Source organism: Triturus cristatus, chromosome 4_2, assembly GCF_964204655.1.
Source record: "Triturus cristatus chromosome 4_2, aTriCri1.1, whole genome shotgun sequence".
Taxonomy (NCBI): domain Eukaryota; kingdom Metazoa; phylum Chordata; class Amphibia; order Caudata; family Salamandridae; genus Triturus; species Triturus cristatus.
This window is the reverse complement of record NC_140586.1, coordinates 565,302,928-565,317,410: the sequence shown is the minus strand read 5'-3', so window position 1 is coordinate 565,317,410 and position 14,483 is coordinate 565,302,928. Positions and strand designations below refer to the sequence as shown.

Genomic DNA, 14,483 nt, shown 5'->3' with positions numbered 1-14,483 from the left:
CTTGCTATTTCAGATGCCACAAGGTGTTCTAGCACTGAACCGCTGCCTCCTACATCTTCATCTTTTTACACCTTCCATTAGGAACCAGATTTAGAGAGTGGAAGGTGGAAGAGATGCTTTACCCCACTATCTCTGTTTGTATTAGGTCACCTTAAAAAAAAAAATCCAGTTTGTCTCAGCCAAGAAGAAGGTACAAGGGCTCCTTACTTGGGTATTGCTGTAGAGTGGCAAAACTGAAGTGCTATCTTCAGGAGATATGATGGGCTGTTCCGGTATGGGCATACTGATTTAATTCAATTTCTGCCTGAGAAATAACTCTGAAAGGAAGTCATTTGCCAATCCATTTGATTTTAACTTCATTACACCAGAGTATTGTGGCTTCCATGGACAGCACCCATGGTGCGTCTTTGAGGAGATGGTGTAGGGTTAAGATTTAAGGCTTAGGAGTGCAAGTCAAATAAGGGGGTTGATGGAACTGTTTTTGCCAGGGCTACCTTTTCAGGTAACAAGCAATCAAAGCACTGGAATGTGAAACCCAAGGACCAAATAGGAGGCCTTGAATAGAGGGCGTATTTCAGACATGGACAATGCTGTATGCTGGAGGTTCAATCTCATCCATCTCCCTGGCATGAGAATATACATGCTCAGGAATAACAGAAAAGTAAAATTTTCAGTCCCTAGGAAAGCTACAGTGATAACCAGTGGTGTCCCTGCGCTTACTACATTTTGGTACGTAGGATGGGGTGGAGTAAAGATTTTAATTCATATTGATTCTAGTTACCTTCAAGGATGAACAAACCTTTGAGAGGGACTACGTTTTACCTTTGTTGCTTTCTTGGCAAGAGAAAGAGGGTAGAATTGGGACCAATCCTTGTTAAGATTCTGAGCTAATTCTTACGAAGTGAACATTCTAGTGTTGCAAAAGATTTTTTTCACATCCCTAGATTTACTTATTGAGGGCCACGATTTCTGTAGCACCAACAATTAATACACTTACCAGGGATTTGTTATTCATAACAAATAAGAAAATTATATATTAAGTTAATGATACGTGTGAACAAAATATTCTAGAATGTGTAGTGTTTAGTAGGTTTGTTAAATTTGGCTCATGGGTTCAAATAAAGGTTTGTGAGGGGTGTGGCCACGGTGCAGCCCTGAGAAGAGTCATGTCTGATGGACATACTTTCTCATTATCACCGGTCAACACAAAGGCTTAGTCGAGAAAGACATAAATCACTTGCAATATAAGGCATTTGTGACCAGATTGCTACCATTCTCAAACTCAAACTTTTGGTCAACATACCCATCTTGGTATCGACAAAAACGTACCACATCCACCTCACTTGTTGCTTACTATGACATACAACGGTGGCTGCCAGGAAGTGACGTTAGAACGGTCCGAAGGTGTCCCAGTTCTTCCCCTAATGCCCAGGTGAAGTTGTGGCATCAAGTGGAAACTGGCATTTGGCTGAATGCTCTGTTCTTTCGCCTTGTCTTTCAACCTGCGGAGCCCAGCACAATAAGTAGTGTGTGAAGGTTGCAGGTTGCTCCACCCTTTTCCAGCACCGAGCGAGGTTCTGTTGTGGAGGCACTTGGTCCTTGCAGTCCCAGGCAGCCCTTGGGAGACGGTTCCTCTCTTTTCAACGCTACCTGCTTTGATTTAGCTTGGCCTGCGGATGGTCTGACCAGGTGGGAGAGGTCCCGCCAAGATTCCTTGGGGCCCCCTTACATCACAATTCAAAGTTGTTCTTTCCCCACACGTGCTACAGTGTGTAGGAAGCAGTCTCTTTATATGATATATCAAAAAAAGGTATATTGTTTAAATAATCCAGCTATTCTCTTACTAGTAGACAGGGGCTCGCTGTAGCAATCCCAAGGTGCTCTTCTACAGGGTAGTGTGGTTGAGCAGCCTAAGGCTTATTTGTATTTGTAGGGGAATTTATATAGCGCATGTATACCGACATGTCTCTTAGCGCTGACAGAAGGAGATTTGCAAAAATGGCCCGGCAAAGACAGTCCTGGTGACAGGGATCTTAAGAAGTGTCTCTAAAAAGCAGCGTTTTCAGTAGCTTTCGAAAAGGGAGTAAGCCTGGTTCTTTCCGTACGGCATCCGGCAGTTGGTTCCAAAGACGTGGCAAGATAACAGAAAAAGCTCGCCCGCCCTTGGAGGCCAGATTGCTTCGGGGGCAGACCAGCTGGAAAGCATCTGTAGATCGGAGTAGGCGTCCTGGAACATACTTAGCCAGGCGATCCCTAATGTAGCTGGGGGCGTGACCATGGAGGGATTTATGGGCGATACATAGGCCCTTGAATTTTGCGCGTTGTCTAACGGGCAGCCAGTGTAGCTTAAGAAGCAGAGGTGAGGCATGAGACCTCCTAGGAAGGCTGAAAACCAGCCTAGCGGCGTCATTCTGTACCACCTGGAGCCGGTTAGTGAGTTTGAGGAAGGCCCAGGTACAACGCATTCCCATAGTCAAGGCGTGATAAAATAGTAGCCGAGACTATGGATTTCATGGTGGAAGTTGATAGAATGGGAACCAGCTTCCTCAGTTGCCTCAGGATACCAGAGCAGGTGCCCACCACTGAGGAGACTTGATGACTTAGCGAAAGTTCTGCATCAATCTTGATTCCCAAGCTTTTCACGACTGGGGATGGACAGGGAGGAGTCCCAAGTTCTTTGGGCCAGAACAGGCCACCCCAGGAGTTATTAATGGTTGGGACGACGAGAACCTCCGTTTTATCGGGGTTGATTTTGAAAGAATTAGCTGTCATCCAGTTAGTTGTGAATCTTAAAATATTTTGAACCGTCTCCTGGGCATGGGCTGAATTGTCAATCCTCATAATAAGCTGAGTGTCGTCAGCATAGTTAAAGACACGACAGTCCAGATTGGATAAGGCGGTCACTAAGGGTTGCAAATAGATATTAAAAAGCAAAGGGGACAGCGCAGAGCCCTGGGGTACGCCGCATGGGATGACACCTCTCTTAGAGGAACAATCACCAAGCTGCACCCTTTGCGAGCGACCAGAGAGAAAGGATTTTAGCCAGTCAAGGGCCGAGCCCCTGAGTCCCAGATCCATCAGACGGGTCAGCAAGATGGAGTGGCTGACCGTATCGAATGCTGCAGAGAGGTCCAAGAGCACAAGTGCGCTCGGCTCTCTCTTGTCAGCATTCAATCTAAGGTCGTCAAGGACAGACAACATGACTAGCTCCGTGCTATGATAAGCTCTGAAACCAGCCTGACGTGGATGTAGAAGCTTAAATGTGTCCAGGAAGTCGGTTAGGCTTTTTAGGACATGTTGCTCCATAACTTTAGCCATAAAGGGGAGTAGTGAAATAGGCCGATAGTTTTTCAGTTCAGCCTTGTCAGCTCCTGGCTTTTTCAGTAAGGGGATAACTCTGGCCTCCTTCAGGTTAGTTGGCACCTGACCAGTGGCCAGGGAGTTGTTGAGGAGCGAGAGGATCTGACATTCCAAGATTGGGCGAGCCAGCTGAAAGATCCTGGGAGGACAAGGATCAGCCGGTGAGCCGGATTTAACTTTATTTATCAAGAAGGCCAAAGCTTCTGAGTCCAGCGGAGGAAATTGGGCAAGAGATTGGGCTGGTAAAATTTGAGATGACGCCAGTCCCTGACTGGCAGCAATCGCAGGAGATCTATTAATCTCAAGCAAAATATCCATCACTTTCTGCAGGAAAAAAGACTGCAAGGTGTCAACGCCGAAAGGTATTAAAGTTGACGGCACATCGACCTTTCTACTAAGTTCTTTTAGGATCTTGAAGGTTTCCTTTTGTTTGTTAGGGGCATCAATAATCCGAGCCTCATAATATTCTGCTTTCCTGGAAGTGATAGCTTTCTTATAAAGGACCAGAGCAGCTTTATAGAGGATCAGGTCGGAGGCCTTATATGCTCTCCTCCACTGTCTTTCAACTTTACGCAGGCTCTGTCTGTGTATCCGTAAGGCCTTGTTGAACCAGGGGGCCCCTTTATTTTTGGGCTTAATTCTTTCCCTGCGTTCTGGTGCTAGATGGTCAATGGCCGAGAGGAGAGTATCACTAAGAGATTGACTGGCTAAGTCGATATTAGTATAGCCCTCCTCAGGCCTGTGCGGGGGTAGTCTCTGAAGAAAATCGGTGAGATTATCCGACTTGATCTTATGCCAACTTCGCACTCTCCTCCAATCTGGAGGTAAACAGGTGGAAGGGCAGTCCAAGGGGAACCAGCAAGAGATGAGGAAGTGATCCGACCAGACACATGGGAGACAATTTAACAGTCTATCTTGCTGGCTAGTTGACCAAACCAGATCAAGGGTGTGTCCCTTAAGGTGAGTGGGGCCATTTACCAACTGATGGAATCCTAACTTAGACATAGTCGTGTCAAGTTGACTGGCCTGAGACTCACGGGGACTGCTATCCCAGTGGAAATTAAAGTCACCCACAACCATAAGCTTTTGATAGCGTGTACTAAGGTCCGATATAGTTTCGCTGAAGTAATTGCAGAAACCAGGTAAGGCGTCCGGGGGGCCATAGACTGTCAGAAGTACAAAGCAAGAGGAGTCAAAAATAAACTTGACTCCTAGGATCTCAGAGTTGTTTATCAGAGAGTAGTGTCAGACATCTGCAAAATACACACACAGTCAATAAATGAAGCACACGACTCAATACTCAATAAGGAGTTCCACACCAATTTATTAAAAAAACACGTATTGTTATATATGTTTAGACACCAGAATCAATACAATCCGGTAAGTATGTTTTGCAAGAGAAATACTTATACGTTTAAAAAGTCGCCAGTACATTTTTCAGAAGCTGCAAAGTTATCCTATTTGAGGAACAACAAGTATGGAATTCAGGTAGAGTACAGTGACTTACGAGACCAATCTCCTGGACTTAAGGTGAGTATTGGGCAAGGTCCAAGGCAGCACCAGCTGGTCACCTCCAGGGGCACTAGGGCGGTCAGGTGCAGTGGTGCAATACAGCGTCAGGAGCCCAATGTTAGTCAATGGGGATCCGTCTGCGCAAAAAGAGGCTGCAGGTTGGAACTGGGAGGCAAGTCTGGCAGAACAAACCAAAGGTTTCAAGTCTTCTGATGCTAGGGGACGTGGGGACACCAGTGGTCCTCTCCCCCCTCGGGCAAGGGCAGCTGGGTGCAGAGGGTCTTTTATGTGTCTGGATTCTTTGTCCGGGAGCACTTGCAGTGTAGGTGGCCTGCACACAGACTTCACGAGAGGCAAAACCAAAGTGGACTCGGTCTCTTGAGGGTTTGGGGACCACGCTGACACTTTGCCCACTTCGACTTGGGATAGTAGGGGCTCGGGTGTCGTGGTCCTTGGCAGCATCTGGTTTTGGCGGGTCTGGAGTCCTCGTTGTTGATCTTGGGGTTCCTGCAAGATGCAGGAGAGCATTGGAGTCCTTGTGTCTTTGTTGAAGGCAGGTTGTCCTCCCATACTTTGAGAGGAACTGCACCTTGCAGGACAAGATAACTGTGGCGCAATTCGATATGAACAGCAAACAGGCCGGCAGGGCTGGGGCTAGGTCAGGTGTTCCTTTTTCAGTCTTTGCTTTCGCAGCTCTTCAGTGTCCTTCGTAGGTCAGCAGGATCTGGTTTTCGGGTACCACTGGCTCCCCTAAATTCTGAGTGTAGGGTTGTAGCAAATGAGCTACCTACGCCTTGGGTCACATCCGCCCCATATGAAACCCTGTTGCATAGTACCTAAGTTTGCCACCACCACGATAGCTAACCTTAAAAATGTGTCTCCTCTTTAGGTAGCCCATCTAAGGGGTGGTACTAGCTTGAGGGTGGACTAGCTGGTCTCACTAGCTAGTTTTTCCACTTGTCCATGTGCCAAAGTGTTCTGGACAAAGGGGAGCGGTATCCTCTCCTGTGAGAAATGCCCGATTTGCATACCAGAGGTGGTGGGCTCTTTGAAGCTCTCATGTCTTGGAATGCTAGTCTGCAGGTCATCCTGTGGGAAGGGATGTAAACACCCTCTGCTTGAGCAGGCTTTGTTTCTCTCCTCCTGAGAGCAAAGGCACTCACCCTTGGGGTTCAGAAACTTGTCTCTGATGGCAGGCTTGCGAAAGGCCTGTAGCTGGTAGGTTTTTAGGTGGCACCTCCAATGTGACTTCTGTATGCATGTTTTAATAAATCCAACACTGGCATCAGTGTGGGTTTATTAATACAAGATACCAAACATCCCTATTTTCACATCATGTAGCTGGGGAAAGCGAATTCACCAGTGTCCAGTGCAAGCTTTAAAATGGTTTCCCTGATCATTTGTGCTGGCAGTAATTTAATTGCCCAGCACAGGGGTATATCTGCTCATGCAGTTATGCCCTCGCATGTAGTAAAGTGCACCCTGCCTTAGGGCTGTAAGGTCTGCTGTAGGGCAGACTTACACTGCATGCAGTGTCTGCAGCCATGGCACATAGGCTGTGTGCCATGTTGTGTTTTCACTTTTGTCTGTACCAAGACACGAGGCCTGCAGTGGCAGTTTGCATGACCTTGGTGAGGGTCCCTTGGAGTGGCACAATTCGTGCTGCAGCCCTTGGAGACCCTTTTTAGTACCTCAGGCCCTTGGTACCAGGGGTACCATTTACTAGGGACTTACAGAGGGTACTAAAGGTGTTGCCAATTGGGGAAACAATTGCACAGTTTTGGTAAAGAGATCTGACACTGGGGACCTGGTTAGCAGAAACCAGGTGCTCTTACAGTCAAAATCACATCAAATGCCAGACAAAAAGTAAGAGTTACCATGTCAGAAAGAGCACTTTCTTACTCAGTGCATATGTGGCCCTGAGTGCTGTCCCTTTCCCACTGGACCTTCTTCGCACACATGCAAAGACTACAATTATCCAACAAACAAGCAGCCACTTCTTGACTCCTCTCCAGCTGCCTTCACACCTGGCAAGAAAACAACCATAAAATACATACTTCAACAGACCAAATCAGGCAGCAAGGAGGTACTTGAACCCTTACAGCCACAAAATATAAGATGAACAAGTCAGCTGTCCTGTAAATCTGGAGGCCCCATCTGCTAAAGCCTTCATGCATAACATGACCAAGTCCACTGATTTCAAAACAGAAACTAGAATAGACCCCCTGAAAACAAATTTTGCTCACAGTAATGTGCTTTTGAATGAGCTTGATGACAATGGAAACTGATCCTTATGTAATAACCTTTGGATTTGAGGCACCAATAAAGATGTCCCCACCATGGATCTGAAGGCCCATGTACAAAGCCTGTTCTGCTGTATATTGCTACTTCTGAAGATTAAATTGTCCTATACCGAACCCACCATTTTTATTCCTTGTTCAAGCCAAAGAAGAATGACTATATATTTCTTAATATGAACACACTTTTTTCAAATGAAGAAATGTCTACACTCCGTGCCACAAGTAAACCGGAATTGCTGCAGTTCAACGGATCCAACACGTTGAATTTCCAGGATGTGTTCTCAATGATTTAGTGAGAAGGGATATAAAAAAAAAGCCACAGTACATTAATAAAGAGAAGAAAATCCCATATAAATGGCTTCCCTTCAAATGATCATTCTTGCTCTATAATTGCAATACTGTGAGTTGATGGGTAAAGCATAGGGCAGTGGTTCAGAGATCCACTGCTGTTGAGAAAATAAATAAAAGTAAGATTAATAAAGTGTATTTAAATAAAGAAGCAAAATTTAAAACGTTCTATAAATTTGTAAGAATTTTAAATTGGAGGCTAAAAGATAAGTTCAATCAATCAATCAACGTCATTTGTATAGCGCACTACTCACCCGGAGGGTCTCAAGGCGCTGGGGGGGGGAATGTTACTGCTCGAACAGCCAGGTCTTGAGTTGTTTCCTGAAGGCGAGATGGTCCTGGGTTGTCCGGAGGTGGATGGGGAGGGAGTTCCATGTCTTGGCCGCCAGGTAGGCGAAGGATCTTCCTCCGGCGGTGGCTCTGTGGATGCGTGGGACGGTGGCGAGAGCGAGGCTGGCGGATCGGAGCTGGCGGGTGGGCTGGTGGAAGGTCAGGCGGTTGTTGAGGTACTTGGGGCCCAGGTTGTGGAGGGCCTTGTGTGCGTGGGTGAGGAGTCTGAACGTGATCCTTTTGTTGGCGGGGAGCCAGTGGAGGTCTCTCAGATGTCCGGAGATGTGGCTGTGGCGGGGGATGTCCAGGACGAGTCGAGCTGAGGCGTTCTGGATCCGTTGGAGTTTCTTCTGGAGTTTGGTGGTGGTGCCGGCGTAGAGGGTGTTCCCGTAGTCCAGCCGGCTGGTGACGAGGGCCCGGGTGACAGTCTTCCTGGTCTCGGTGGGGATCCACCGGAAGATCTTTCGAAGCATGCGCAGGGTGTTGAAGCACGAAGACGAGACGGCGTTGACTTGTCTGGACATTGAGAGGGAGGAGTCCAGGATGAAGCCCAGGTTGCGTGCGTGGTCTGTAGGCTTGGGGGTGGCGCCCAGGGCAGGGGGCCACCAGGAGTCGTCCCAGGCGGAGGGTGATGACCCCAGGATGAGAACCTCTGTCTTGTCTGAGTTCAGTTTCAGGCGGCTGTTCTTCATCCATTCGGAGACGTCTTTCATCCCTTCGTGTAGGCTGGCTCTGGCGGTGTCTGGGTCGTTGGTGAGGGAGAGGATCAGCTGGGTGTCGTCGGCGTAGGTGATGATCTTGAGGTTGTGTTGGCGTGCGATGGCTGCGAGGGGGCTCATGTAGACATTGAAGAGGGTGGGGCTGAGCGATGACCCCTGGGGGACGCCGCAGACGACTTCAGTGGCCGTTGACCGGAACTGGGGGAGGCGGACTCTCTGGCTTTTTCCAGCGAGGAATGAGGTGATCCACTCTAGGGCCTTCCCCTGGATTCCGGTGTTGTTCAGGCGTTGTACCAGGGTGCGGTGGCAGACGGTGTCGAATGCTGCCGAGAGGTCCAGGAGGATGAGGGCCGCTGTTTCCCCGTTGTCCAGTAGGGATCTGATGTCGTCTGTGGCTGCGATGAGGGCGGTCTCTGTGCTGTGGTTGGCTCGGAAGCCGGACTGCGTGTGGTCGAAGGAGCAGTTGGTCTCAAGGAAGGCGGCTAGCTGTCTGTTGATGGTCTTCTCGATGACTTTGGCAGGAAACGGAAGGAGCGAGATGGGGCGGAAGTTCTTGAGGTCGGTGGGGTCTGCTGTAGGTTTCTTCAGCAGGGCGCTGATCTCGGCGTGTTTCCAGCAATACGGGAAGGTGGCGGTGTTGAAGTAGGCGTTGATGATGTCGCGGAGGCGGGGTGCGATGATGTGGTCGGCCGAGTTGAAGATGTGGTGTGGACAGGGGTCCGTGGGCGATCCGGAGTGGATGGTGTTCATCGTGCGAGTTGTGTCTTCGGTGCTGACCGGGTCCAGGTGCGGAGGGTGGCAGTGGGGGGCGTCGGTTCGGTGGTGGGGTTCGTGGTTGGAGGGCCGAAGCTGTTGTGTATGTCGGCTATCTTGTCGTGGAAGAAGGCTGCGAGAGAGTCACAGAGGTCTTGCGAGGGAGTGATGTCGTTGTTTCCGGCGTCGGGGTTGGAGAGCTCTTTGACTATGGTGAAGAGTTCTTTGCTGTTGTGGGTGTTGTTGTCCAGTCGTTCCTTGAAGGCTGTCTTCTTTGTGGCGCGGATCAGTTGGTGGTGTTTGCGGGTGGCGTGTTTGAGGGCAGTCATGTTGTCTGTAGTCTGGTTGGTGCGCCAGGTATTATCCAGGGAGCGGCAGTTCTTCCTGGAGGTGATGAGTTCGTCGGTGAACCAGGAGGTTTTCTTGCTGCCGCGTCTGCTGGGGGGGTTCTTCAGTGGTGCAAGGGCGTCTGCGCAGTTGGTGATCCATTGAGTGGGGTTGTTGGCGGCTTCGTTGGGGTCCATTGAGCTGGTGGGGGGGTTCTGGCTGAGGAAGGTGGTGAGCTGGTCGATTGTGGTCTTGTTCCAGTTCCTACGAGGGGGTTGTTGCGGGCGGTGGTGGGTCGTCGTTTTTCTGAAGCTGAAGTGGACGCAGCTGTGGTCGGTCCACTGGAGTTTGGTGGAGTGGCTGAAGGCGACGTGCTTGCTGGATGAGAAGACTGGGTCAAGCGTGTGGCCGGCGTAGTGGGTGGGGGTGGTTACCAGTTGCTTGAGTCCGAGGTTGGCGAGGTTGTCCAGCAGGGCGACGGTGTTGCGGTCCTTGTTGTTCTCCAGGTAGAAGTTGAGATCCCCCAGGAGGATGTAGTCGGTGGAGTTGATGGCGTGTGGGCTGACGAAATCAGTGATGGCTTCGCTGAATTGTGTGCGTGGTCCCGGTGGTCTTTAGACGAGGGTGCCTCTGAGAGTGGTCTTGGGGTCGGTGTGTATCTGGAAGTGGAGGTGTTCGGCGGAGGTGAGGGTGTCATCTGAGTTGGTCGTGATGCGGATGGTGTTCTTGTGGGCGATGGCGATGCCTCCTCCCGTCTGGTTGATGCGGTCCTTCCTGGTGATCTTGTAGCCGTCCGGGATAGCTATGGCGATGTCGGGCGCTGAGGAGGCGTTCGTCCAGGTTTCCGTCAGGAAGGCGATGTCTGGTGATGTTGAGTCGAGGAGGTTCCAGAGTTCGACGGCGTGTCGGTGGATGGTGCGGGTGTTGAGCAGCATGCACTTCAGATGGTTGTTGCTGGGGCTCGGTTTGGCTGGTGCGGTGCAGGGACGGAGGCAGGAGAATCGGCAGGCGTGGCAGGAGAAGGGTCCGTGGGTGCGTCTCGGGGTGGCGTGGTGGCAGGCGTTGTTTTGTCCGGCGGAGTGCGAGGAGGGTTGTATCATTAGCTTGATTAGCTTGATTCATTGGAGCAGCGCAAGTACAACAAACAGAAAATAACAGATAATGGGTGGCCTCGTTGAAGTGCCAACAAAAAGAGAGCAAACAGGAGCAAAAAAGAGTAATATGCTGGGTTGATTTTTTATATGTGATTGTGAATAAAATAAAACATTTCGATATTTGTTTAGCGTATACTTGTTTCTGTATTTTTGTGTATTGTTTTGAAGTTCTAATCGTGAAAACTGCTTCAGCTTGTGATCCCTGACTTCCAATTATGACTCAGTTGGGGTTCCGAATTCCAGTCGGAATTCATTGGGCGTCCGCAAAAGTCTAAAGTTAAGAATCGCTGACATAGGGAGGTCTAAATCTCAAGTGATCAGAGCCTACTGCAGGATATCAGGACACCTAAACTGATTCCCTTGATGAATGGATAATTCCCAGGTCACATCACCACCGATGCACCGCCAGGTTATTGCGTGTTATATATGAATGTGGATGGCACCTTGGACGCTGGGTCACCTCCAGCAATTCCCAACCCCAGAGGACTCTTAGACGACAGTGCAGTTGGAATTCCAGTGCACCTAAACCTGTGCATTGTCCTGGCTCAGACACACCTGGAATCATAATGCTGGTTGCTTTCCTTCTGCTGTATTTGACCTCTTCTTTTTAATTTAACGCAATGGTCATTGCTTGGCTATCATACACACAGGTTGCAGAGGAAATGTTGGAAACACCTAGTTTTTGGTAGCTTTCGACCATCTGCTTCCCATTGTTTATAACTACCTGAGGAGTTTTGTATTTAAAGATTGAATTGTTTCTTCTGTATTAATATACAACGTTCTCTATTTCTTTTCCTCTCGTTTCTCTTTCCAACTTCTTTAACAAACATTTGCCAAAGTATACCTACTTGTTGCACAGTGGGCAGCAGGTATACAGGTCGCTACTATACTCCTCTCCATCCTTCACCATCCGGTCCTTGGATCGATTAGTAGTAATGCTCCTGGGGCCTCGAGGTCTGCTCCATTAAAAGGAAAGCGCTTGCCCACCCATCCAGACGTCTGACTTGAAGTTTCTCTTATTGTGCAGATACTCAACTTCCCTGTGAAGTGTAAGCCCCTGTAGCCATTGCTCCTCTTCAGGGAGGTGACTGTCTTCTTATTGCCGGAATTTCACCTGCTGGTGGCTGACAATTGGGGTTTAAAGTTGTTTTGTTTTCCAATGCAATTCCATTCCAGTGCTCCTACAAAATTGAAAGCTGTTTCATTTTTCGGCAGTTGGGTCTTATCTGTTATAATAAAACCCAGAAGTGATTCTGCAGGAAGAATAATGTGGAAAAGTGGCTCACTGTGGAACAATCATATCAGACTAATTTTGATCTGAAGCCCGAATGATATCAGAATGATTCCTTTTAGAATTCTTCTTGATGGCCTAGTCCTTGTCACATGGCACTCTAAAAATAGTCAGTGACTTTAATACAGCACTAGACTCAGGACGACTGAATGTATACAGCTCACTATGGTCTGCTTCCTATGTTTGAAGGACTCAAGACTTCGACTTGATAGGTATATAGAGGGATCAAAAGCCAGGTCCACTGCGCCAACACCTACTTTTCGAAAGCCCAAAAGTCCTATCCAAGGATTGTAGGAAGCTGGCTCTGTATATACTATACCAAAGTGAGGTATAGTGAGCACATAGTCCAGTGGAACCCCAGAGTTAGGCAGATGTAAAAGTAGATGGCTCCTTACTCTCTATTTGTGGTAGTGTGGGAGAGCAGTAAGGCTTTATCAGAGGGTAGTGTTAAGCATTTGTTGTACTCACTCAATCAGCAAATGATTGCATACACTCAAAGACTGAACTCTGACCAATTTGCTTTGTACAAAAATATTCTTTAGTTATATTTATTTCTTAGAACCAAGCAAGCCTGGCACAGGTAAGTGATTTATACTTTGCAGTAACAATACAGATTGAATTGCAGTTATATATATACTTTGGTTTGGTTACAGTAGAAATACTGGAAATGCAATACCTTGAAATATTGTACATATACGTTGTAATTGCTTTTCAATAGCAGGTCATGTAATAAATTACTTTGCATATTACTTTTCTTACTCAGTGTTGTATACCTGGATACAGCACTGGGAAATTTCCTGTAAGCAGGTAAGTAAATGCGTTTTGGTTATTTGTACACAGTTATGTAGACTTTTATAGATTTTCCAACTCCACACTTAGAAACTTTTGCATAGAAAACAGTCCATGTTATCCTATGGGAGGAAATAGAGTTATCGGTTAACAGGCAAGTACTTTGTTGTGGGAGCTGGTTTTTTTGGGTTCGACTCAGGGGTCTCCCAGGGTTGAGAATGCACTCTCAAAGCACCCTTACCGGCACTAGGGCGGCTGGGTGCAGAGTGTCGAGGCCCAATGTTATCCAGTGGGGGATAAGGGGCCTCCGATTGGTGACTACTCAAGAGCAGGCCACAAGGTTGTGGGAGCAAAGCTCCTGGACCTTAGCTCGGGGCAAATGTGGGTTCAAGTTAGCACCAAAGGTACACCCTCAGCTGCACTAGGGCGGCCAGGTGCAGGGTGCTGTTTTGGCGTCGGGTGCCCTGTTACTTTCAATGAGGATTCTCTGGTTTGCAAACACTGCAGGCTCGGGGACGAAGGTCTACTGGATGCGACCACCACTTGGAGAGGTAAGTTGGGATGCTGCGGGTTGGCTAGACACCGTTGGTTGGGCCACCCAAGGCCGTCGGGTGCAGGGTTCCTACCAGCTCCTGGTCGTGGTTGGGGGGACCCTCTGGATTGTAGCTGCAGGCGTCGACTGGGGGCTTGAGGCAGGTCAGGGATCTCTGGATCTCAGGTCAGGATCGCCGGGGAGACCTTGTGGTGTTGGGCCACTTGAACTCGGGCGACTGGTGCAAAGTGGTTCAGACTCACAGATGTTGCCGGAGCTGGAGTCTGTGGGTGAACAAATCCGGTGTTCACAGGAGACTAAGTCTTTTCTTTGGAAGGCAGGACTGGTCCTCTGGGTTCTTGAGGTTGTTGGCTGCAGGACACACCGGAGTTTCGCTTCTGCAGGTTCGAGGTGGGGACAGGCCGGTAGGGCTGGGGCCAAGTCAGTGGGCGTCCTCCTCTTCTTAGTTTCGGCATGACTGTTCGGTCCGTCTTCTTTTGGTCGTTTCTTGTCTGGGTTCCTTTTTCAGGGCTGCCCCCTAAATACTGTATTTAGGGGACGTTTTTGGGGTCTCAAGGTCAGTAGCCAATGGGCTACTGACCTTAGGGTGACTACACCCTTGGTGTGCCCATACCACGTGGGGGAGTGTGCACAATCCCTAATCCTGATTGGGGAGAGCCTGCCATCTACAAGATGGCGGGCACTGAAGAGTGGGCTTCACCTCGCCTCCCTCGCCTGAGGGGTGGGGTTGACAAAGGCGGGCACACCTTCTGGCCTGGCTAATTCTTCCCGCCTGTCTTCCCGCTCGAAAAGGGGGGGGGGAACAGGAGTCGGAAAGAGGGGCCTGCTCCTGATAGCAGGAGAGGCTGGGGGTCACATTACAAAGGCTGCAAGGCCTTTGAAGCTCCCCTGCTGTAGATGGCTCTTCCTGGCCTGGGGGAGGTGTGAATACCTATGCCCAGGAAAGTCTTTGTTTCTGGGCTCAGGGAGCGAAGGCTCCCATCCCAGGGGGCGATAAACCTGTCTCGTGGTGGCAGGCTGGTATTTACCAGTCAGGGAACCCACCAC

At 49.1% G+C, this 14,483-nt stretch overlaps 1 protein-coding gene across 2 annotated transcripts in view; it reads left to right on the top strand.

Annotated features, from left to right (window-relative positions):
• The window catches only part of GPSM2 (G protein signaling modulator 2), a 362,291-nt gene that overhangs the window by 289,761 nt on the left and 58,047 nt on the right, over nucleotides 1-14,483 (top strand). The window lies entirely within an intron of this gene.